We start from the raw sequence: 24,518 nt of genomic DNA on the forward strand, positions 1-24,518 counted from the left end.
TAGTGAAGCGCCTGAGATGAATGCATGGCTATGATCCATGAGGAATGATCACATGACTGCAGATTGCAGCAGTCATAATTTCTGGTTATGAGGTGATAAATCTGATAATCACGTGGATATAGAATATTGTACCTATGCACCCTTCTAGAGCTGCAAAGACCCAGATCAAGGCTAGGAGCTTGTGAATACATAGTACTGGCCTCTTGCACACCCACCCACCCACCCAAAAGAATGACAGAGAAAAAAGAAAGAAATATATTCTAATATACAGGGCTAATGGAACACTTTCCCCTTCCAGCTTCCTCTACGAGAGAGAGAGAGAGAGAGAAAACACATATACAAGGAAAAGAAAGTGTGTTTCTATAGTTTTTCTAAAGAATTTCAGCTGCCATGCACAAAGCACACAGCATTGATGCATACGAGTGTTTCTTCATGGGGAAAGTGGTTTTAAGTTACTTCAAATATAAAGTGCATAAGTGGGCCTTTAAGAGCAATAGCTCTTCACTAATTGAGGTCCCTTGTGCTTGGTGCTATATCTTTACAAAGAACTTTATGGAGTTTTACTCATATCCTTATGTATATTAATTATTGTACTGTGGTCTCCCCCCCTTCGGTGGAGGTCTTGGGGGGGGTGTTGTGTGTTGTTTTTACATGCTTGTAATGAGATGGTCTTGCAAATGAAGGGGAAACTCTCATCAGCGTGAGATGGCTTGTGCAACATTTCAAATTGACCTGATTGGAGTCTGTTTTCCTTGCTTCATTCCCGGAACAGCGTGAAATCACATTAAATTTAAAATGGCATCAAAGTTGGGATGGCGAGTCAATGCTGGCTACTTTGGAACATGGTTCAAAACAGAGATAAGGGGACTGCAAACTGACAGGTTTCCAACTCCTGAAGTCCACCTGTCAGCTAAATTATACATCTTAATCTTTTCTGCATTGTATCGTGGCTTTTGAAGCGCGTTCTGATGTGTATCACCGACAGACCGAGCCTGTGCGAAGGGAATGAAGCCCGTTCGTTATACTGTTACACGAGGATGAATCCTGAAAAATCAATAGCGGTTTTAGGATGACTATCCTTATGCCAATGCTGCCTCATTTCTGAAGTATGCACATGGCTGTTCTCTGAAAATATTCTTACTATGTAAAATCATAATCTAAGCCACTTTCTTCACTGATGACCCCAAGGCCGGAAGGTCATTGCTTGTCACAGATAACAACAACTTAGCTTGTTAGCACAAGATAACTGTTAGTGCCACCCCGTCAGAACATGTGGGATTGCAGCGATCTGTCAGTGTGCCATCATTCGCCATGCATCACTGCTGTTTCCTGTCTCAGCCTCTGGTACCTAACTAGCAATGGGCACTAAATAAAGTTGCCAGATCTTGACCCAGAAAATATAAATGAGCCCCAACCTCCAAAATTGCACAGAAGTGAACTTTAAACTGGGCTCATTGGCTTTGTGTCAAGAGAGGATGGATTATTTCACCCAATCTGATCTTTCTGCCTCATAAATTCCAGCCTTTGCATTATCACCCCACGAGTTATTCTTTAATGATTTCCTGCCAGCTTTATCATGATATACTCTTAATCCTCATCCCAGAGGACACTGCCATATCCTGTAGTTCTTTTCCACTACATATAATGTTATTTAGTACTTATTTTTCTCAGTATGGGGAGAAATTCCTCTAGGATTGAAGTCGGGGTGGTGGTGCCGTAGGGCAGGCTTGGCCCCACCACTGGGTAGACTGCAGGATGGTGGTGGGATGGTGGTGGCAGCTCCCCACCCTTCACATAGCACCCCCCCCCCCAACAGCAATGTTTGCTTCTTGCTAGCCTGGGATACCTGGATAACTCACCTAAGACCCAGCTACATTCGTAAAAAGAAGTTATAAATGTGTTGTAGCACTGTGACACCAGATGGCACTGTAGAGCTAAAAGAGGAACTGAATGAAATCCCTCCCCCAATAATTATTATTAAATTTTCTATTTTACATTTTAGAATATTCATTTCAACAACCTTAAAATATCAATGACTTCCTTTCTTCTCTTTCCATGGTTCATTTTGCATAACATAAATCCCTGCATATTTTATATAAACTAAAACACTGAGTATTCCATGATTACACCCAACAAAACTGATTTACACTGTTGAAGTTATCCTAATGCTGGTAGTTTTACAAACATTACTTTAAACATCCTTTTCATTCATTGTATATCATTTCTCAGTAAGCCTTAACCTTACTACAAGACCACCATATAAGCTAAAAAGAACCTTCTTTCTCTTTACATGTCCAACATTTATTTGGTTTAGATTTATACATTTTTGCCAGTTTACTTGGTGTTAGATACCATCAATATATCATTTTCATATAATTTTCTCTTAAACCTTAACATTCTGTAAATTTCATATCAATATTCCCCCATAGTGCTTCCATGCATCCATGTCTATATTATGACCAATATTGATTGCCCAATGTATCGTTGAAGATTTTACTTGCTCATCCTTTGCCTCCCATTCCAATATTATTTTAGACATTTTAGTTGGCACTTTTACATTACATTCCAGCTGGTCCCTCTCCAGTTGTGATATCTGTTCCCCAATCGCCACGCTTCTTCAACCCGCACCCTCCTTCTCTCACCCACACCATCTCCTTGATTTTTTTTATGCTCCACATCTGGACACGGGTGGCGCTGTGGGTGGCGCTGACTTGCCGATCAGAAGGTCAGCGGTTCAAATCCCCACGACGGGGTGAGTTCCCATTGCTCGGTCCCTGCTCCTGCCAACCTAGCAGTTCGAAAGCACGTCAAAGTGCAAGTAGATAAATAGGTACCACTCCGGCGGGAAAGTAAAGGGCGTTTCTGTGCGCTGCTCTGGTTTGCCAGAAGCGGCTTAGTCCTGCTGGCCACATGACCTGGAAGCTGTACGCCGGCTCCCTCGGCCAATAAAGCGAGATGAGCGCCGCAACCCCAGAGTCGGCCACAACTGGACCTAATGGTCAGGGGTCCCTTTACCTTTTATATCCACATCTAATCTTGCCCCTTTCTAATATCTATTTATTGGTGTGTGTTTTTCTTTTTGCGAATCAACCAAAGAATAAAATAGAATAGAATTGGGATTAAGGGATTTTTCGGGACATCAGAGGGCATGTCTGCCATGTCCTGTTGGTGTGGTGATGGATGGGGGGCATTTGACCTTCTTTTAATAGGGAATGCTCTGTGGGGGAGGGTGCGAAAAATGGGGGGGTCAAGGAGGGTCAGTTGAAACTGGGAGTGAGAAATGTCCCTATTTCCATCAGAGGAATGTTGGAGGGTAAAAGGTAAAGGTGAAGGACCCCTGGGCGGTTAAGTCGAGTCAAAGGTGACTATGAGGTTGCGGCGCTCATCTCTCTTTCAGGCCGAGGTAGCCAGTGTTTGTCCATAGACAGCTTTCTGGTCATGTGGCCAGCAGGACTAAACTGCTTTTGGTGCAACGGGACACCGTGGTGGAAACCAGAGCAGCGCACGGAAACGCCATTTACCTTCCCACTGGAGTGGTACCTATTTATCTACTTGCACTGGCGTGCTTTCGAACTGCTAGGTTGGCAGGAGCTGGGACAGAGCAGTGGGAGCTCACACCGTTGCGGGGATTCAAACTGCCGACCTTCTGATCGGCAAGCCCAAGAGGCTCAGTGGTTTAGACCACGGCCCCACCCTGCCCTAATGTCAAAGGGTACGATGAGTTAAGCAGCGTGGCTCTAACCCAATTCACAAAAGGACTTCTCTCAAGGATGTAGTCTGGACTCTTGGGACTTTACCATCTTTAATATATGTGTGCTTGCTCCGAAGAGCAGAAACAGATGGTGATGTGAGATTCTCTGCTGTCAACATGGTTACATACTGAAGCAACAGAAAGTGGAAGGAAGTTGCTGAATAGACGTCCTGTTGCTTTTACAGACAGCTCTAGAATGATGGATCTTCACTCCCCAAGGATTCCAAAGGAGCAAGGTGACAATCAGAGTTCTGCACTGTAATCATAGCTAGTCGGGATATGTGGGCGGTAATTGGATCATTATACAAAAAGAACTTTTTTAAAAAGAGAGAGATGACAATGTGTATCACTTGCCTGCCAGAAGGTGGCAGTTTTAGACCACACTGAAACGAAAAACCTACCTCTTTTGCAGCCTCTGTAAACAGCGGCTATTAATGCAAGTTCCAAGACAGTCAGGCCACTAGGAACCATCCAGAGGAAGGATGGCTTTAAAGTGATTTATTTTCTCATATAATCTAGATGAAAAATGACCTTTCAGAGCTAGAGTAATATGTTTGGTCTCATTTGGCCGCAATCTGAATACAAGGACCGCTGATCAGAAAGCCCCCACTTTTACTTTGGGGAAAAAATCTAGTCGATTTACAAGATGTGACTTTTAGAAACAATAAAAAAATTACATCTTCATGTAAAAATATTCATAGCTGTGACCCTGGACCTTGAAGGGCTATTACTGATGCAGATGTGGCTGAATACAAAACTGCTAATTTAGGACAGTGGCTATCAGGGTGAATTCCTTTCTCCCCCCCCCCGTACCCCTTAAGTTTGAGATCACTAGTTCTTCTAATTTCTTGTTCTTCCTGTCACAAGTGTGCATCTGACGAAATCAATAGAAGTATATGGCTGCAAGGTACATGGAGATGATCTAATTCATGTCATGGAAGGCCTGTCTGATAAGTACCCAAATCCAATATACAAGTTATTGCCAGTCATACACATGGCCTCCACCATTCGTCAGAGGAAATTAGGGGCGTTCCTCACTCTCCCACAACCTACCCTTCCCAACCACCATTTTTTATCAGTGCCCCCCTCCGAGCATTTCCTATCAGAAAAAGAGCAGTAGCCAACTTTTTCTTTCTTCTTCTTTGGCGATCACCCATAGCCAAGTAAGATTGTCTTCCATGAACATGGTGCTTAACAGTGAGTTTGTAAGTGGCTGTGGAGGCCAATTCTGGATCCACACCTTCTTCCACCGGGGAGGGGAGGGATAGGTTTCCGGGCAGGAGTTGATCACAGTGAGGGTTTGCCAAACGTACCTTCCTCTTGGCACATTTCTCCCTTTCGTCCTGAGTTCAAGTGTCTTCAAAGCCCATGACACCTTTGGTGAAGGCTGTTCTCCGATTGGAGTGCTCGTGGGCCAGTTGTTGGTGTTTTTTTAAGATATGCCTTGAGAGAGTCTTTAAACCTTTTTTTGTTGACCACCAGCATTACACTTTCCATTTTAAAGTTTGGAATAGAGCAGTTGCTTTGGAAGACAATAATCAGGCATCCAAACAACATGACCACTGCTACACCAACAGGACACAACACCTTCCACCATCCTGAGAAATAACCCTTAATCCTGTTTTTATTTTATTTTATTCTTTGGTAGATTTCCAAAAAGGAAAACACACACCAATAAATAAATTTTAGAAAGGGGGGAAATTAGACGTGGACACATGAAGTGTGTATATATATGTGTGTGTGTGCTCGGACACTGAGGTCCACTGCCGAAGGCCTTCTGGCAGTTCCCTCACTGTGAGAAGCAAAACTACAGGGAACCAGGCAGAGGGCCTTCTCGGTAGTGGCGCCCACCCTGTGGAACGCCCTCCCATCAGATGTCAAAGAGATAAACAACTACCTGACATTTAGAAGACAACTGAAGGCAGCCCTGTTCATGGAAGTTTTTAATGTGTGACATTTTGATGTATTTTTAATCCTTGCTGGAAGCCGCCCAGAGTGGCGGGGTACAAATAAATTATTATTATTATTATTATTATTATTATTATTATTATTATTACTACTACTACTACTATGATGATGATGATGGTGGTGGGTGTGTATCAAGATTCCTTGCGCTCTGCTTGGCTCCCCCTTTCTTCCCACCCAGGGCAGTCCTGCTCTCTGTCTGCCCCTCAGAACCAGCGCATCATGCAAGGCTGGGCCTTGTCAGCTGCAGCCTCTCCTCCTCTTCCTCCTCCTCTTTGCCTGCTCTGCTATGAGCTACCCAAGGAAGGGGGCTGGTAACAGTGGCCTTGAAAAGGCAATGGGATGCTCCCTCTCAGCCACAACTGGGAGAAGCACCGACTCATCCTCCTCCCCGAGGTCGGCAGGGGTGACACTGGCAGGGAAAACGGGGACATTCTAGGATGAAATCAGAAGCTCTGATGGCTTTTTTTAATTCCAGGACTATCCCTGGAAAATAGGGACACTTGGAGGGTATGCACAGTCACATCTTATGTGGGCACTGGGTTGTAAAGACAGCATGTAGGGCAAAAGTCATACAGTAGTACCTCTAGTTAAGAACTTAATTCATTCTGGAGGTCTGTTCTTAACCTGAAACCATTCTTAACCTGAAGTACCACTTTAGCTAATGGGGCCTCCCACTGCTGCTGCCCCGCCAGTGCACTGTTTCTGTTCTCATTCTGAGGTAAAGTTCTTAACCCGCGGTACTACTTCTGGGTTGGCAAAGTCTGTAACCCGAAGTGTTTGTAACCCAAGGTACCACTGTATATTGATAAAATTACCTTAAATTGTTATAAAATACATTCCTCTTTGCAAATGGCATGTCATCAAAGAGGGGGCCCTGGGCTCTGAGGAGTCCTCTGACTCACTTTCCCTTCCCTGTCTGACTATGAGGAGATGCCATTTGTTTGTCTGGTGGCCAAGCCTCAGCCAATTTCTCTTTCAACCTCAAGTGTCATCTAGCACTCTTCCAGTCCGGTGTGAGTGTAGTTGCTGGCCTGGGGGGTTGTGGAGCTCTGGTCAGCCCTGGCACAAATGAAGAGCTGGAGCAGAAGAGCAGTCTTTTTAGGTAAAACAGCAACAACCACAAATGTGTGGATATAGATCTGATGTTGCCAGATGACAGATGAGGTCCACAGCACTTGGAGGGCACTAGGTTGCTGAAGGCTGGTATAGGTCATTTTCATATTTGCCTGTCACAGTGCTCCATCCTAGTTACTACTATGATACTAAGATTAGGTAGATTGGCACGCAGGTGGCACTGTGGTCTAAACCACTGAGCCTTGTGGGCCTACCAATCAGAAGGTCGCGGTTCAAATCTCCATGCTGAATTCCAGCTCCTGCCAACCTAGCAGTTTGAAAGCACGCCAGTGCAAGTAGATAAATAAGTACTGCTGTGGTGGGAAGGTAAACGGTGTTTCCGTGGGCTCTGGCTTCCATCACGGGGTTCTGTTGCACCCGAAGTGGTTTAGTCATGCTGGCCACATGACCTGGAAAGCTGTCTGTGGACAAATGCCAGCTCCCTCAGCCTGAAAGCAAGATGAGCGCTGCAACCCTATAGTCCCCTTTGACTGGACTTAACCATCCAGGGGTCCTTTACCTTTTACCTTTACTAAGATTGCACAGTGCACTCCTAAACATGCCTCCTGAGACATAAGTGTTATTGAGTCCAATGGGACTCGCTACCAGGTTTAGCTAGATTATGTCAGCTGGCCACTGTTTAAACGACTGAACAGAAAGGCCTTTCTGGTGGAGCATACTTAGACGTTTACATTTGAGTAAATATGAACAGAAGCAGGCTTTTCTGATCATTCTCTTTTTTTCCCTTAACAAAACAAATAGGGAGACAGTTGAATTTCCAAAAGGACACAGGAAGGATACAAAAATGAAACTTGTTTTCTTTTTAAAAGAACAACAACCTACCAAACAACACACCCTACATTTTCGTTATTGCCTGCCACGTTAGCAGAGGCACCCACAATTGTCAAAGAAATCATTTATTTGACAGGAAGCATAGCTGCTGGGAGTGCTGGGCAGAAAAATCCGAGCTAATGGTCCACCATGAAATTTTTCTTTCAAGGCAGAATTAATCCTGTCAGTGCGAGTGATGTGAGCTGATTGCCTGTGCTATTCCACAGTTGCCTATAAGAAATATAAAAAATCTACAGATCCGTGTACTGTCTTGTTGAAATGGCCTGGATGGCAAACAAGGAAGCAGAAAGAATATTGCTGAAAGTAGAAGTGAAATAAAAAGGGTACCAGTGTTAGACTTCAAAAGAAAACAGTCTGCTATAGCTCAGATGTAGAAGTACAAAGGTAGCCTAAATTTCCTGGATCTAGTTCAGATTCCTTCTCCAACCCTTACCTCCTGGAGCACAGGATTTGCATAACATATAGATTCAGAGACACAGAGGTGTGTGTGTGTGTGTGTGTGTGTGTGTGTGTGTGTGTGTGTGTGAAGTGGGTGGCACTGTGGTCTTAACCACAGAGCCTCTCGGGAGCTTGACAGTTTGAATCCCCATGACAGGGTGAGCTCCCGTTGCTCTGTCCCAGCTCCTGCCAACCTAGCAGATCGAAAGCACACCAGTGCAAGTAGATAAATAGGTAGCACTGCGGTGGGAAGGTAAACGGTGTTTCCATTCACTCTGGTTTCCGTCACGGTGTCCCGTTGCACCAGAAGTGGTTTAGTCATGCTGGCCACATGACCCAGAAAGCTGTCTATGGACAAACGTCAGCTCCCTTGGCCTGCCACTCTGTCTTTTCCCGAAGATTAAGCCAATCTGTAGACAGTATTTTTCCCTATTCCTCAAAAAAAACAAGTAAACAAAACAAAAACGTTATCCCAGAGCTATTTACAACAGTTCCACAGGTTTATACTTATGTTCTGTTTGTTTAATCTCCCCAATCTACTTTAGTGCTAAGCATTTATAAACAAACCACTTTTAGTGGAGGGCTATTTTGCAGTTTCCAGACCCAGCACTCGCCGGATCTTTAGGCATTCATTCACTTATTTTGTCAAGATGCTCTCGATTAAATAGAAAGGAGAGAGCTAAATTACTTGGAGATTGAAAAGCAGTTGCTAACCCATCAGGAGAGCTGTCAAGAGATTACACCATTATTTTAAAGGACAGATATAGACCCTTGAAAGAGCTGAGGCAAATGACTGTCAAAGCAATAAAGTAAATTTTGAACTGTGAGTGGTCCATACACTGCATCATTTTTGGTGCCTTAGATCTACTCTTTCCTTTTTTATTACTGTTGTGAGCGGAAAATGCTGTTCAGTGCAAATCTTCCAGGTTCAAAGTATTACAGCTGGAATGAGGTAGGCTTCTAATCCCCCAGTAGGGATGGAAGAGGAATTCATTTGCTCCACTTTTTCACCGTGGACCAACCCAATTTCACACCCCCAAACTTGCTTGTAGACTGGAATGCCAATATATCTGAATTTTCTGATGTTATTTCAGACCCAAAAAGTGCGCCTAAAGATATGTTTTTGGGTGTGTAAAACAATGTGTGCAAGTTGCATATTTTAGGATGAAATCCACTGCAAGCACTGCAATATGTGTGCATCTGGACTGCACAAGTAACATTTTCTTACCTGATCATTCCCCCGTGTTGTGTGATCTTTCACATGACATAAAAGCCACTTCTGGAAATCTATTGGAAGTTTAGAGTTCTTTTCCATGTAATTGTTCCCAGGGGAAAAAGAAAAGAAAAAAACCATTTGCAACCCTGCAAACTTGGAAAATCACAAGAGTTTTGCACTGTAACTTCATGGGATGAAATTTTGACCAGCTTCCTGGCACACAGTTCTTTCCTGGTTTTGAAATTTAGCATGGCATGTCAGTATATCCTTCAAAAATTCCACAGTTCCATTATGCAACAGTGAAAAGGCTGCTGCTGTCACCTGATAATCCCACAGTCAGTACCTCACCACTGGAGAGCATCCACCCATTCCAGCAGGTTAAGCTGATGTGTCTGAGTGCATCATGTAGTGAAGCAATGACATGATCACTCCACCACATGCTCAGCTAATAGGTCACATTCATGGTGGCATTCACAGTAATGTATGATGGCCTGGATGCACAGAGAGCTGCTTCATCATGTTGTGCTCAGCTTGAATCCCACTCAAGTCCATTTTGTTGGGCAAATTATGGTTGGGCAAATTACAGGGTTACAGGGAACCAGGCAGAGGGCCTTCTCGGTAGTGGCACCCGCCCTGTGGAACACCCTCCCACCAGATGTCAAAGAGAAAAACAACGACCAGACTTTGAGAAGACATCTAGACTATTGTATTTTAATATTTTGTTGGAAGCCACCCAGAGTGGCTGGGGAAACCCAGCCAGATGGGTGGGTTATAAATAATAAATTATTATTATTATTATTATTATTATTATTATTATTATTATTATTAGTGAGACATCCACTAGGAATGCTATGTAGCAGAGCAGAGGCGCCAGCTTCTCCTGAGGAATTGGAGGGCAGGGGGAGCGAGTGATGTGACATTGTATGATGTTGCATGCACAACAGCCCGAGGAACCATGTGGTGGAGACAAACCCCCTCTGAAAATTGAGGGGGCTCAGCCCCCTTAAAAATATATTCAGGGGGACTGAAACTTCCTCAGCCTCTAGGTGTCAGTGCCTATGTAGCACAGGGCAGGAGGTGGGGAACCTGAGGTCCTCTAGATGCTGCTGGACTCTCTCCCATCGCCCCAGGCTATTGGTCATGCTGGTTGGTGCTGATGGGGGCTGAAGTCCTGCAACATTTGAAGGGTCACAAGTTCTCCATCCCTGCTACAGCACTTCAAGCAGATAAGATATACCATATTTCCCCCTCTATAACACGCAGATTTTTTCTCCTAAAAAGTAAGGGGAAATGTCTGTGCGTGTTATTGAGCGAATGTGTGGTCCCTGGAGCCGACTGTCCCGAGTGCAGGGTTAAAAATCAGGCAAAAATCATATCGCGCCGAGGGAAGCCTGAAAAGAGGAAGCTGCTGCTTTCTTGCATTCTGCCTCAGGGTCTTACTGCCCATCCTGTTCTGTTTCGGTTGCTGTTTGCTCAAATGGAACAAAGAGCAGGGAAATCCCCTCCCCTCCTGGCAAGCAGAGGGGAAAGGAAAGGATTGTGTCCTTCCTTCTAATTCCTCTCTGTGCTCCGGTGCTGCTGCTGCTGCTGCGTCCAGGGAAGCATTCCAGGCAGCCGGAAAACATGCAGGTGGTGGAGAGAGAGAGAGAGAGAGAAGAGAGGGGCGGTTGGCTTGGGTGGGTGGGTGGGACTTTTGCCTTCCTTTCCTCTCTCCAGTTAAACCCCTCTCCTGCATTCTTAGCCAGCTGCTTCTCCGCACACCCCTCTCGTGCTCCTTGTCCCTTCTATGTTTTTCCTTCCCTCCCCACTTAAAACATGGTTACAAAGCATGGATCCACATGGATCCTCAGGATCTTTGCATTGGGTCACCCCAAATTCACCATCAGATCACATAGCAATGATCTGATGCAAAAACAGGGCTGCAATGGTGCAAAAACGTGGTTACAAAGCACGGATCCACATGGATCCTCAGGATCTTTGCATTGGGTCACCCCAAATTCACCATCAGATCACATAGCATGTCCATGGCTACAGCCTGAACCAAAAAAATCATGCACCCACTGTTGCCTGGGGCTGCAATGGTACAAAAACGTGGTTACAAAGCATGGATCCACATGGATCCTCAGGATCTTTGCATTGGGCTACCCCAAACTCACCGTCAAATCACATGTCTGTGGCCGCAGCATGAAGCACAAAAATGTTACACCCACTGTTTCATTCAGAATTTCCCCCCCTTGTTTTCCTCCTCTAAAAACTATGTGTGTGTTATGGTCAGGTGCGTGTTATCGAGTGAAAAATACGGTATTTCACTCACTATCTCAGTCAGACCCATTCAGCCTGTGACTCTACCAAGCCATGTCTTTTGGCCCACCAGGTACGTGCTAAACTTAAATTGTTCCTGCCAAGTTTGGAAAAAGAGGGCATTCTTCAACATCTCTCAGATCACAGCATATGGATGGTGGGAGTCAGTGGACAGTGCACGTCTTTCAACTTTGTAGGTCACAAGTTGTGTCAGGCTAATGTATCCCTTAAAGATCTTGCATTTTTAATTTTGGTGGTAGGACTGAACTCTTAGCTACAACTTCATTTTAATAAAAAATACCCACCCATAGATGGTTCCACGTTTTGCCTTTCCCCCCTCATTTTAACCATTTATTTATTTTTAAATAGTCAATTACCATATGTGCTTAGAGAGATCATAGCTGATATGAGGATTCTCAGATCTATTTTCTTCCTCCGTTCCCTTTGTCTCCCTTCCTTCATCCTTCAAACTAAGAGTGACCTCCCTGCAGGGTGTGCTCTCCTCTCTCTTTCTTACTTCTACCATCTCATAACTTCCTGCCCTCTAGTTTCTTGAAGAATTACTTCTTTATCTTTTTCTTGTTTTCAACTCTTCCAGATCCTTCCTCGCGGAAATAAAAAAAAGAGGACAGCTTTGCATCTGGAAGTTTCACTTTGGAAACTTTATATGAAGTGGGGAAATCTTTCTTTAAACTTATTTCCTACACTCCAAAATAGAAAGCATTCTGATTAAGGGAAGTAAAGTCATGATATAACCTGCAGATTCTGATAAAGGATTCACAATTTTTTTCAAAATATGAGGCAACTGGGTGGAGGGTAGTGGTTTTTGTCTCAGCTGCAAAGGATTAGGCTGGAAAAATAATTATTTCTTATGTTTGTTCATTCTGTGTTTTGGCCCACAGTGCTAGTGTTTTGAACCTTTTCTGCAATTCAGATCTCCTCTCTGTCTTTCTATGCACAAGATACACACGCATACATACAACACATACATCTCAACAGACTTTTTTTCATCCGGAACACGCTGGAAATCAGTTCTGGCACCTCTCAGGTGTGGGATGTAACCCACTGAGAGCAGTCAAGTACAACATTCCTTGTTTTCCTAGAGTGGACATGCAAGGGAATGTTTGGTCCAGCCAGTAGAAACTTCCTGTTCCTCCTGGCCTGGAACATCCTTCCTTGCATGCGACTAGTGGGTGGGTGTGACCTTTCCAGACCTCTTTTCCATCTTCTTTTCGTCCTGCAAACTTCCTGGAATGAACTGCTGGCTGCCAGCCAAGCAGTCCCCCAGGTCATCTTCCTTATGGGATAAACCTGTTAGTATAAGTTTGTAACTTTAAGCCTTACAGCTGCCTTCAGGGATCACACTGTACTCTGCCTGTTCGTGAGTAAACTTTCTTTTTCTTGCTTATGAATAAGACTGTGGTGTCTTCATTCTTTTAGGAGGGATTCAAGGGGACTTACTTGGAAAATATTCTTGGACAAGCCAGATTGAATTGTGTATTGTCTTAAGAAACACACACGAGTTTGCAACAAGTTTTCTGCTGTGCAAAGGGGAATGCACTCTGCTAAGTAAAGGAACTTCCTAGCACAAGTTGTTGTTTTTAGTCGTTTAGTCATGTCCGACTCTTCGTGACCCCATGGACCAGAGCATGCCAGGCACTCCTGTCTTCCACTGCCTCCCGCAGTTTGGTAAAACTCATGCTGGTAGCTTCGAGAACACTGACCAACCATCTCGTCCTCTGCCATCCCCTTCTCCTTGTGCCCTCAATCTTTCCCAACATCAGGGTCTTTTCCAGGGAGTCTTTTCTTCTCATGATGTGGCCAAAGTATTGGAGCCTCAGCTTCAGGATCTGTCCTTCCAGTGAGCACTCAGGGCTGATTTCCTTCAGAATGGATAGGTTTGATCTTCTGGCAGTCCATGGGACTCTCCAGAGTCTCCTCCAGCACCATAATTCAAAAACAAGTTAGGAAGGATATTAATAAACAATATATCCTCTCCTGCCACCCTGAACATCAGGTGGGTGTCATTGTAATTCTAAGAAAACGAGTGAGGTGTTCATGGTGAGTTCCAGCACCTCTTTTTCTAGAAAAAAATAGTGCTGCATCTCAGTGATGCAATGATGGGAAATATGGCCATACAAATGCAAGTGAAAGCAGCTTTCCATACAGATTTCTTTTTTAATCCCTAGGTATTGTCATCCGATTTGCTACAAATTTTACATTGTCTCACCAGTTTAGGAGTGGCCCTGGGCTTAAGCCTCCATACATTGGGCTCTGTGCAGTGATAGTGCTTTCTCCTAGTGGTCTAATGATAGCAGCTGAGGTGTTCTTCTAAACAGCACTCTTCCATACAGCCCTGAAAACCCACCATTTTAATTTCCCTACAATGCCCTTCCCACTGTGCTGCTGTGGAAGATTAAAATGGCAGCTATCTATCTTCTTGGCACTGGAAGACCTTGGGCTGGCTTCAGCGTAATGATGTGTGTTATATTGTTAGGGTTCACTTGGCTGCGGATGTATAGTAGCTGTTTTGTAGAATGATTTATTTAAAAATACTGATTATATTGATCAGCTCCTAGTCTAAACATTTCTATGAGGCACCTGATACACTCTCTCTCTCTCTCTCTCTCTCTCTCTCTATATATATATATTCCTGTCTCTATGATGTCTTCAAGGCTTCTGCTTAAGTGCTGAACAAAGATACAGTGGGTGATAATCAGGTTCTTTTCCTTACAGCAGCCTGTGGCATGTGTTGTTGGCATCCGTCTGCCTCAAGAGATATTGGAATGCAAACCTGGGCAGGAGATCCTAGGCTGTCCAAATAACAATACCCCCCTCTCAGCTTCACTGATGTGGTCCAAAGGAAAGCAGAGCAATGTGTTTGGCACCAGCTTGGCTAAAGGAGGCAAACACGGCACCATCCAACCGTCTTAGGGACTCCACTCCAGATTTGTGTAGGGGTTAGTCCTTAGCCTTTTCTTCTCCTGAAGATATTACACAAGGCAGCAAAGGTTTAGGATCAGAGTTTTCCTTATCCTAGATCTACTACCTTCCCAGGTAAATGAGCCCCATCTGCCCATCACTTCCCTCCACAGAATGTGCAGAAACCACCTCCTTGATCATTGGACCCAATACTGGTCTTATCCACTCAGTCTGCTAGAGTCTGTCTTCATATGCAGGGGGAGTCCCTAACTCACCAAGGTTTGGATACCCATTGGCTACCCTCACCCGGTTTAGCCTGAGCAGGAGCAATAAGGCTCTTCCTCTGAGCTGTGACCTCCCTCAAACCTTTGTTGCAATTCTGAACTGTCTTCCTCTTCTCTGGAAGGGTCAGGCTGGGGAGGAGGTCTCCACCATTCTTCCTCTGCCCAATCCCTGACAGCAACTCTTCACATCCGGTTGCCCAGACTAACAGGCTGTTTGATCTCATAGGTTTTAGAGAGACTGGTAGATGCTGACTAGCTTGTGGATGCAGATGATAGCATGAAAGTTGGTCAGGTGAGATGACTTCTTCCAGCCTACAACTGCTAGCCTATAAGGAATGGTCCACCTGGTTTTCTGTGTCACTTGACGAGCAGTGGTGGCACAGCTCATAAAGAGCCCAAGAGTGGCTGCTGAAGGCCTTTTATGAGCTGTGCCACCACTGCTCAAGTCAAGTGCCACAGAAAGCCAGGTGGACCATTCCTCATAGGCTAGCAGTTGTAGGCTGGTAGGCATTCTGGGATCAAATCAGAAACTGGGGTGACTGGGATGTAAATCCAGGACTGTCCCTGCAAAACAGGGGCACTTGGAGGGTCTGCAGTAGACACCAGCACCCTCAAAGTAACTTTATCTACCTACCAACCTACCTACCTATTGTCTGTTGATCATCTATTCTTTTGGTTTGTACAGTTAGTTCAGATACCAGGAAAATTAGGCAGAAAAAAATAAACAGTGTAAGAAAAGGCCTAGGTAGGGCGGGGAAAATATATAGTTATTGGGAAAGGGAGATAGCTGCATTTTTGTTATTACAAGAAAAGAAAACTTTGTGGGACATGTTCACAGCCTATCAATATTTTCAAGGTAACACTGCAAATGAAGGAAGAGAATTATTCAAAGCCTGTGAAGATGAAGTGACAGGAAAACTTGCCTGGAGCTAACAGAAGTCAGCATAAACAAGATAAGGAGGAAAAAGATTCCTAACGTGGAGAACAATTACACAGTTGAAACAAATGACAAGAAAACTTCATTACAGACAAATATAAATTCACAGGAAGGATTCAGGAGGCAAAGACTGGACCTTGCTCCCTGAAAACATATCATTGCCTAACAGTATTCCACAGATTTTGTATTGCTTTTTTAAAAATGAAACCCTAACTTTGAATTTGTATTTCAAACTTTGTATTTTAAAATTATTTGTAAGCATTTCAGTGCTGCTTTTCTTTTCAAGAAGAAAACCCGACATGACCTACATTATATTCCAAAAGTGCCACAGTCGTACAATGGTAAGACTTGCTGAGCATTTAAAACAAAAGTGAATGAAAGCAGGTGTTTTAGCAACAGACCAGAAAATACAAAATACCTTTATACTGGGGAAAATGCTAACAAAATGACAGTGGTTTTTTTATTATATATTTTGTGGTTTAATATTTTGATTTTGTTCTGTGAACTGTCCTGAGACATCCTGGTATAGGGTGGTATGTAAAAATAAAATAATAATAATAATAATAATAATAATAATAATAATAATAATAATAATTTCTGAGAAAAGTGTTGGTATATTTGGCCTGTGAGTCATCTATTCCATACCTTGTCTTAAGGCTTATTTACACTTTGCATCATCTCCATGATGCTGTCCTCGGGATGATTATTTGGTTCTTCAGGACTCCATGGAGAGTTTCCACATCAGCCACTGCCAGGTATATGGAGTGCTGATATGGAGAAATGCCCTGTGATCCAAAAGAACCATGCATTAGGTTGCAGAGATGGGTGAGCTCTCTGGACCCCTGTGTCATGGGCCAGGAGTTGGCTTCACCTGAAGGAGCAGAAGGTGAAGTGACTCCATCTGCTGTTGATCAGCCTTCTTGCTCCTGATGAGAATCAGCTGGCTCCAGCTTTCTTAAGCAGGGTTTCCCACTTCAGTCAGTTGCTGGAAACAACATTTGTCATTCCTGGCCTTGATGCTTCTTGCAACCTTGGGCCCTCGGCTTTCTTGACCCCAGGATCATCTGACTATGTGAACTGAGATACTCCTGACCTTAGAACTGGACTGAACCTTATATATGGAATCTGCCTCCAGGGAAGTACCCCCCTGAGACTTGACTGGTCAGCTGGCTTCTCCCTCCACTGAGCTCTGCCTTGGCTGGCAGCACAAGACTACGACACCCTCCACACTATTTATTGATCATTCATCTTGGTTGCTTGCACAAAGCTGACAGCAGTTAGATTATAACTTTATTTAATTACAAAGCACTGAGCATTCGTCTAACGTTTATACTGATTTGCTTGCAGGGTGTTTATATGTCTTCCTGTCAATCATTTAATCATCTCCCACTACATTCTCCAGAAACTTAAAATACCTGGGCAAACTGATAGGTCAGCCTGGAACTGAAATAGCAATGGTGGCACAAGCTGCACATCTAAGAGGAGAGCATTCCACAAATGGGGTGTCACTGCAGAGAAGGCTCTCACGCATAGAACATCTCAACAGTGGAATGCAAAGAACAATATCCTCTAAATATCTGAAGACATGGGAAAGATGATATAGGGAGAGACAGTCCTTCAGAACTTGGATTCTGAGCTGTTTAGGTAAGCACCAACACCTTGAAACAAATAGCCAGCAGTTTAACAATTGGTATAATTCCCTCCAGCACTACCAGTTAACCTTCTGACAACCATATCCTGCACTCTTTGAAGCTTCCAGGAGTTTTTCAAGAGTATTCCCATGGATGGTGTATTACAGTAATCCAAATGGGAGGTTCCTTAGCCTGGTTTGGACAAATGTCACTGGCATCTCTAATTAACTGAAGTACACTTTTGAGTAGCAGGTTGGAGAAAGAAATGGCAGAGGAATCTCGCTTCAAACTGGCTCCTGCTGGAGAGAGTAAGTTGTAGATCAGCACTTAACACTAATAGGCTTTTCACTTATTAGCACATTAATCCCACTGAAAATTTGTCCATGTTCGCCCTTATTGTCAGCCATAAACATTTACATTTGAGGAATCTCCATGGGTAACAAATTTTATCCAACCATGATACTTTAGATGTGATTAGTTCTGAATCTAGATTAAAACATTAATTGTTCCATGTCAGTAAATTAGCTGAAGTCTTAACATACCAAGTGCATTTTTGTCATCTGTATTTTTCAACTTAGTGTTAGCTCTGCATGAGGCAAACAACATGTTAGGTGTGAAAAACTTCCAAAAATGTTTGCAGGTCTTTACTTTGAAACACATTTTCCTCTTCATTTCAATGGATTTAATATTATCTGCTATTTCTATTTTTGAAGCATAAAGCCTGAGATCCAGTGTAGCCTGAGCAGGTTTCTGCTCATGCAGCACAGCTTCTCCTTACTCTCTTTTCCCTCTTGCAGGTCCCAAACGTTTGCTCTGGAGAGTTGGGGGACCCCCTGGTCCTGTTTTTGTGTGTGTACTTTTTCCTCCGATGGCAGTAGAGAGCTCAACATATCTGAGTTGCACTTAGCTCTTCATTGGGAAATTGGACACAAACTTTTCACAGGGGAAAGTCTTCGCTTCATAGAAAGTATGGCATGGACTTCTTGACCCTGCGGCATGGCAACACTATGAGAAGCCCAGGGGACCATAGACATCTCCAGGCAATATATACTACATATAGTGGGTATTCTAACCAGTCCTCTTCTTAGGGAATCCCCTTTGGATTTTCACAATTCTGACATTTCCAACCCTGTCCTGGGAAGCCAGGAAGTGAATGTTACTGAATAAAATAGTTTTTAAAGAAAAATAATCTTGAGCATGGGTAGGCAAACTAAGGCCTGAGGGCCGTATCCGGCACAATCGCCTTCTAAATCCGGCCCGTGGACAGTCTGAGAATCAGCGTGTTTTTACATGAGTAGAAAGTGCCCTTTTATTTAAAATGCATCTCTGGGTTATTTGTGGGGCATAGGAATTTGTTCATTTTCTCTCTCTTCAAAATATAGTCCAGGCCCCCCCCCCCCAAGGTCTGAAGGACAGTGGACCGGCCCCCTGCTGAAAAAGTTTGCTGACCCCTGGTCTTGAGTGTGTGTGTGTGAAATGATTTTCTTTGGGAAATGAAGGACTATCTCAAAACTCTAGTAGCAATGCAACAGGAATGAAATTTTTTGTTTGTTTTTTTAAAAAGAAATGCGACGGGATTGGGGACTTTTATGATTCTGTAACAGCAAAGTGCGATATACACTTTTGCTCATGAATCAAAGGGCTGAAGGCTGCAAAAAGGTTCGGCATCAAAGAGAGCTGTGCAGGGCTAGCAGAAGCAGCTATCCTTTTAATAGGTTCAACAATATCCCTCCTCTCCCCATCTCTCATGCAGCTCTTATTCCATCCATTCATATCCCCAGGACATCTAAGATAATGACTCTTATACAGCATCTAAAACGTGGGGTCAGCTGTGAACCCGAATGAATGTGTGTTAGAGAGGGCAGAGAGATGATTTGGCGTCAGAAAACGCCCTCTGAGGAAGGCAGACTTCCTGGTTCATTCTACCAAAGGTGGGGCACCGTTAGAAAAATATACTATTTTCATAGTCATGACGCACTTTTGGCTTTTATTTTGGTGTTGCTCAGACTATGTTTCATCAGGTAAGCTGTGGCTACTGAGTCCAACTCAACAGGGGCTTCTGACAGAAAAGGGAAAGGATTATTGAGAGATCTTAAGCTGGATATGTCTAGCCCCAGGGATGCATGAAGTTCTCAACTAGTTAATTATTATTATTACCCTAGGGCTGTTGCACAATTAAAAAGATTTCAGTTGATTAATCGTATGAGTTTAAGTTGATTAGTCCATTGATTAAATCTGCATAAAATGCCATATGAATAAAACAATGCTCCTGAAGGGGAAAATAATCTTAGCACATTTAGATTAGGGGTGGGAAATTGGATTTCTTCCACCCTCCACAGACCACCCAATTTGACAGCTTGGGGGGGCAGGTGCCCACCTGTCAATCATCTGGCATCAGGTATCCAACTTCAGAGGAAGAATTGAGAAAAGACTCTAAGCATTTTCCCGATTTTTCTCTTTTACAGTCCTGGCTTTATTTGATTGATTGATTTCTATATTACCCTTCATGTGAGGATCATAGAGAGGTTTACAATATAAAAACACAAAAATCCATACCATGTTGTGAACCGCCTTGAGATCTATGGGTACAGAGGAGTACACAAACTTAATAAATAAACAATACTATAATACTATAATAACAAACAAAAACAATACCCCACCACCACACACAGTATAGGGCTGCCATACATCTGGGTTTTCCTGGACATTACTTGGATTTCAAAGGCGGAATTGACTTCCGGAAGGGATTTCCAAAATCAGCGCTTTGTCCTGGATTTGTGTCTTTTGTCAAAAAAAGAGCTTAACAACTTTCGTGTTTTCCTTGAAACAGCTCAGTAATTCTGGGGTCTTCCTAAAAAAAAAGCACAACAACTTTTGGGGTGTCCTGGTTTTTACTTTTGGAAATACGACAACCCTAACACAGTATAAAAGAGATTGTTTAATTAGACAAAGGCCTGGAAATGTAATGTAAAGGTATGTAATGAAGATGCCAGGCAAGCCTCCCTGGGGTTAATTTAAGCCTCTGCAAAGGAAGAATCTTGAACCCAAGGCATTGGGCAGGGATTGGCTCCACTCTGGAGTGATGCTAAGGATTGCCCAAGTAGAACTAATTCCTGCAGGTCTTCTATTTAAAAGGCACTGAATGCAAGTCCCACTTGCAGAGAGCAACCAGGAGCACGCTTTAAGGCTCCTCACAGTTCCTCTGCAGCTGTGGCTTGGAGAAAATACTCTCATAGGCCAAATCGATACCCCCAGTGGGCCTAATTTGGCCTTTGGGCTGGAGGTTCCTCATACTTGTTTTAGATGATGCACAAGTAGCTGGTACTGCCTTAGAAAGGGCATTTCTTCATGTGTGCTTATCCTAAGATGGTGTCTATCCCTCTCCTTCTTGTAACCCTCCTCCCCGTATATAAAGTTATGGATCTGAGGATCAAGACAGCCTAAATTCCAGATCAAGCTAGTTTCAGCTTTTAATTAAGGTCCGGGATGGCAAAAGCTAGACTCAGGTGTGACATAATTCATGCGTATTTAAGCATGTAATTGAGCCATGTGTCAAAAGCCGATTAAGTCAGGACTAGCCTCCTGTGTGGGGTGTTTAATTAAGCTTGTGTTAAAAACTCCTATCTAGGAGTTAGAATCTAAGGAAGCATAGTGTGTATTCTAGGAACACTTCTAGGAACACTTCCTGCAATATCCAATATTGGATATTGCAATCCATGCCAAATCAACAAGCGTTAATGAAGTCAGACAGCCTTCTGTGATGTGGTGTAGCATAGGGGACTATGGCCCTGGGTGCTTGATTCCGGTGGAGGGGTCACTCTGGTGGTGCTGGCGGCTTTCCTGTCCCAGGCGTCAGCAACCCATGCTATGCCACTGCTTCTTTGTGAGCTGACTCCTGGGGGAGAGGAAGTCACCATTAGGTGTTCAAAGCATCAAAGGAAAAGGGTGTTAGAATGCAAATGAATGAAGCCCGCCCTTCCTCCGTAGATAAAGAGGGCTTAATTTAGGGAGTTCAGAGTGATGTATGATATAACCAGGAAGCAGACAGGAACCCTTAAACTAGGATTTGCCCTGCAGAGCAGGTGAGGCAACAGGGAAGGGATTCTGATGCTACGACTATAGCATAAGCTGACACGTTTTGGGCTGCTGCTGTGAGCCCCTCCACTGAAAGCTTCAGGTTGTGTCTATGTGTAAATAAACCATATATCATAAAGACACTATGGCCTCCATTGGGCCTAATTTTCCGAAGGAAACAAAAACCCTGGGTGACTGCCAAGACCCTGGAAATCTCATGCACAACTTGGCAGAGACTGGGGTGGCTGTAACATTACTGTATATACCATATTTTTCTGTGTATAAGACTAGGTTTTTCCCCCTTAAAAATTATGTCCAAAATTAGGGGGTGTCTTATACATGGGGGCCATCTTTCCCCATTTTCTTAAATCGGAATTCCCCCAAATATTGTTTAATTAGACAATTAGACAATTCTGTCTTATAAACAGAAAAATACAGTATCTCCTCTGCTCCCATACCTGGCAGAATAGTGTTATGTCAGATTCCTGCAAATGGGGGTGAGTTAGGCCCACTTCCTTTTGTTAGGATTGCTCTGTAAGTTAAGTATATATACATGATGCTTAAGCAGGCAAATCTACTGCCTTTGAAATAGACTTTAATCTATCCTTACAGAATGCAGCAGTTGCTGAGGGCATAGTGCTTGAAAGATTCCACCTAACGTGGCCCCAAATTGTCATTTTTGCCACACACGTCAAGCCGTTTTGTAGTTACTCTGGGAAGCAACCCACCTCTCATCAAAATCCCATTACAAAGGTGAAACAAATCAGTCAGATGCATGTGTGGAAAATACTGTGGTGACAAAGCTGTGTCAGTGAACATCGAGGGGGAACAGGATAAGATTAAGAAGATGTGAGTGGTAGACTGTGGGGGCAACATAACACTGTCAAGTTGACGACAAAACAATGTCAAAGCAACTTATGTTTACCCGAAAAACGTAAAAATGAAATAAATCAGCTCAAAGAACGGCTCTGATCTGCAGACAAAACAAAACAAAAACAAATACCCTCCAGATTCTAAAGCTCTTAACTCTGTCCTACATGGTAATTAAAAATATATCTTTGTGTGTTTGCTTTACATCCAGTGCTTAGGCACAAACTTCAGGGTGGCTTTTAAGTGTTGCACAGGCCTCATGCCTGTCTACTTCATGTTTCATTCAGAAAGAAAATTGTCATCCTAGGAAAATTACTTTGCTTCACTTTCTCACTCTCACCTCCTTGAACTAATAGTCGAGTCGAAGCAATATATATTTTTAAACGCCTGAGGGAAACTTGTGAGCACAGCGCACTCCTTGTCCCTAACCAGCGATGTATTTTGCTGGTGATAAAGGAGGTTCTGAGGGGCTGCGAAAGAAAGGGTGTTGCATCCAGCCACATCAACTCAATGAGAAGGACGCGATGCCTTGCTTTGAAATGTCAAAATAGTGCCGCCTGATCTTGACCGTCTTCAATTCCTGCAAAGGAGTGGATGTCTCAACTTGACAGCTAATTGACCTGTTGTTACTGCATCAGAAACTGGGTATATCCTGAATTAGCAAGCTGGCAGGAAAGCGAACTTTTTAGCTTTATGCTAATTTTAAAGAGAGATACCTTGAAATGAGTCCCTCCCCCACACTTTCAACTTAAAGGCACGCGCCCCACCCCCCATCATTCTCTCCTGAGTAGCCATCACCAAGCCACATGAGTTTGGTCAGCAAGCTATATATGTATGCTCGTTTCTGGTGCTTGCAAAATTCATTGCTGAATTCTGAATGCCTTGACAATTTTCTATGCCTACCAGAAGATGAAGCAGGAAATGAGAGCTGTGCAATGCTGAGGAGTCAGCCCAGAGTCAGGTCCTTTATCAGACAACCTTCTTGATGCTGCCCATACTAATGATGCCATGAAAATGCAGCAGAGCTTAGAGACTTATCTGGACCTAGTGAAGCCTTCCACAACATGGACAGTACCGAGGTTTCACATGCAGAATCTGTCTGCAGAGCCTGAGGTACAAGCTTTCGCCCACCAGGAATCATACTCCCTGCTTTTACCCATCACTCTTTCCTGGCTCAAGAAATTTTGCAGTCCCTGTTCTATCTCTGCCTGTGGCATAAAGAGATCTGTGGTCTCCTTGGTAGTTTTAATGATTTATTTAGACTCAGAAACATTATCTGCTGCAGGCTTGAGGAACTTTTGGTCCTCCAGATGCTGTTGAACTACAACTTGCATCACAGGGGCCAACTCAAAGGGGTCAAGGTGTCTCCCCACAAAACACACATACACACACCTCCATCTCCCAGCAACCCTGACCATTTGTTATGCTGGTTGGGGCTGATTGGAGTTGGAGCCCAACAACATCATCTTACATGAACCAATAAATGCAATTCGATTCAAGCTCTTAGAATTCCTCAGATAAGATATATTTTATCTGGTTAAGCAGCAAGACCAATGGGCTTGTTTAACATTAAAGAAAAACCTAATATTATACATGCATGTATCAGAAATTATCTTCAAAAATATTTGAGCTCATGCATTTCCATGACACACATGCAAAGTTCCCCTTTTCTGTTGCATTCTTGGTGCTACATATTTGTGTAAACCAGCAGATATCACCAACTGGTTGCTGAGGGTCAATTTAAGCATCAAGAAAAGCAGTGCTTGAAATCCCTGCTTGGTAACATAATATGGGAAGTGAGGATTCAGAAGCATGAATGATCCATGCATCAGGTTCAAACCCACTTTTGTGTAATGCCTTTGTTGTCCCTTTATTGCAGAGGTGGCCTAATCTGCAACCTTCCAGATGTGACACTACAGTTCCTATCATTCTGGATCACTGGCCATACTAACTAGGGCTAACAGAGGTTGGAAGCCAATAACATCTGGAAGGCTACAAATTAGCTCCTTCTGCTTTATTGGGCTGTTAGCTTGGCAAAAAGGGGCAATGAATCTCAGGTTAGATATTCATTGAAGATTGACAGTGCTGCCTCTTAAAAATTGAGTTTTAAACTAAACTTATCAGGAATATTTGCATGCATGGTATAGGTGTTTCGATGAAA

This window comes from Podarcis raffonei, chromosome 17 (assembly GCF_027172205.1).
Source record: "Podarcis raffonei isolate rPodRaf1 chromosome 17, rPodRaf1.pri, whole genome shotgun sequence".
Lineage (NCBI taxonomy): Eukaryota > Metazoa > Chordata > Lepidosauria > Squamata > Lacertidae > Podarcis > Podarcis raffonei.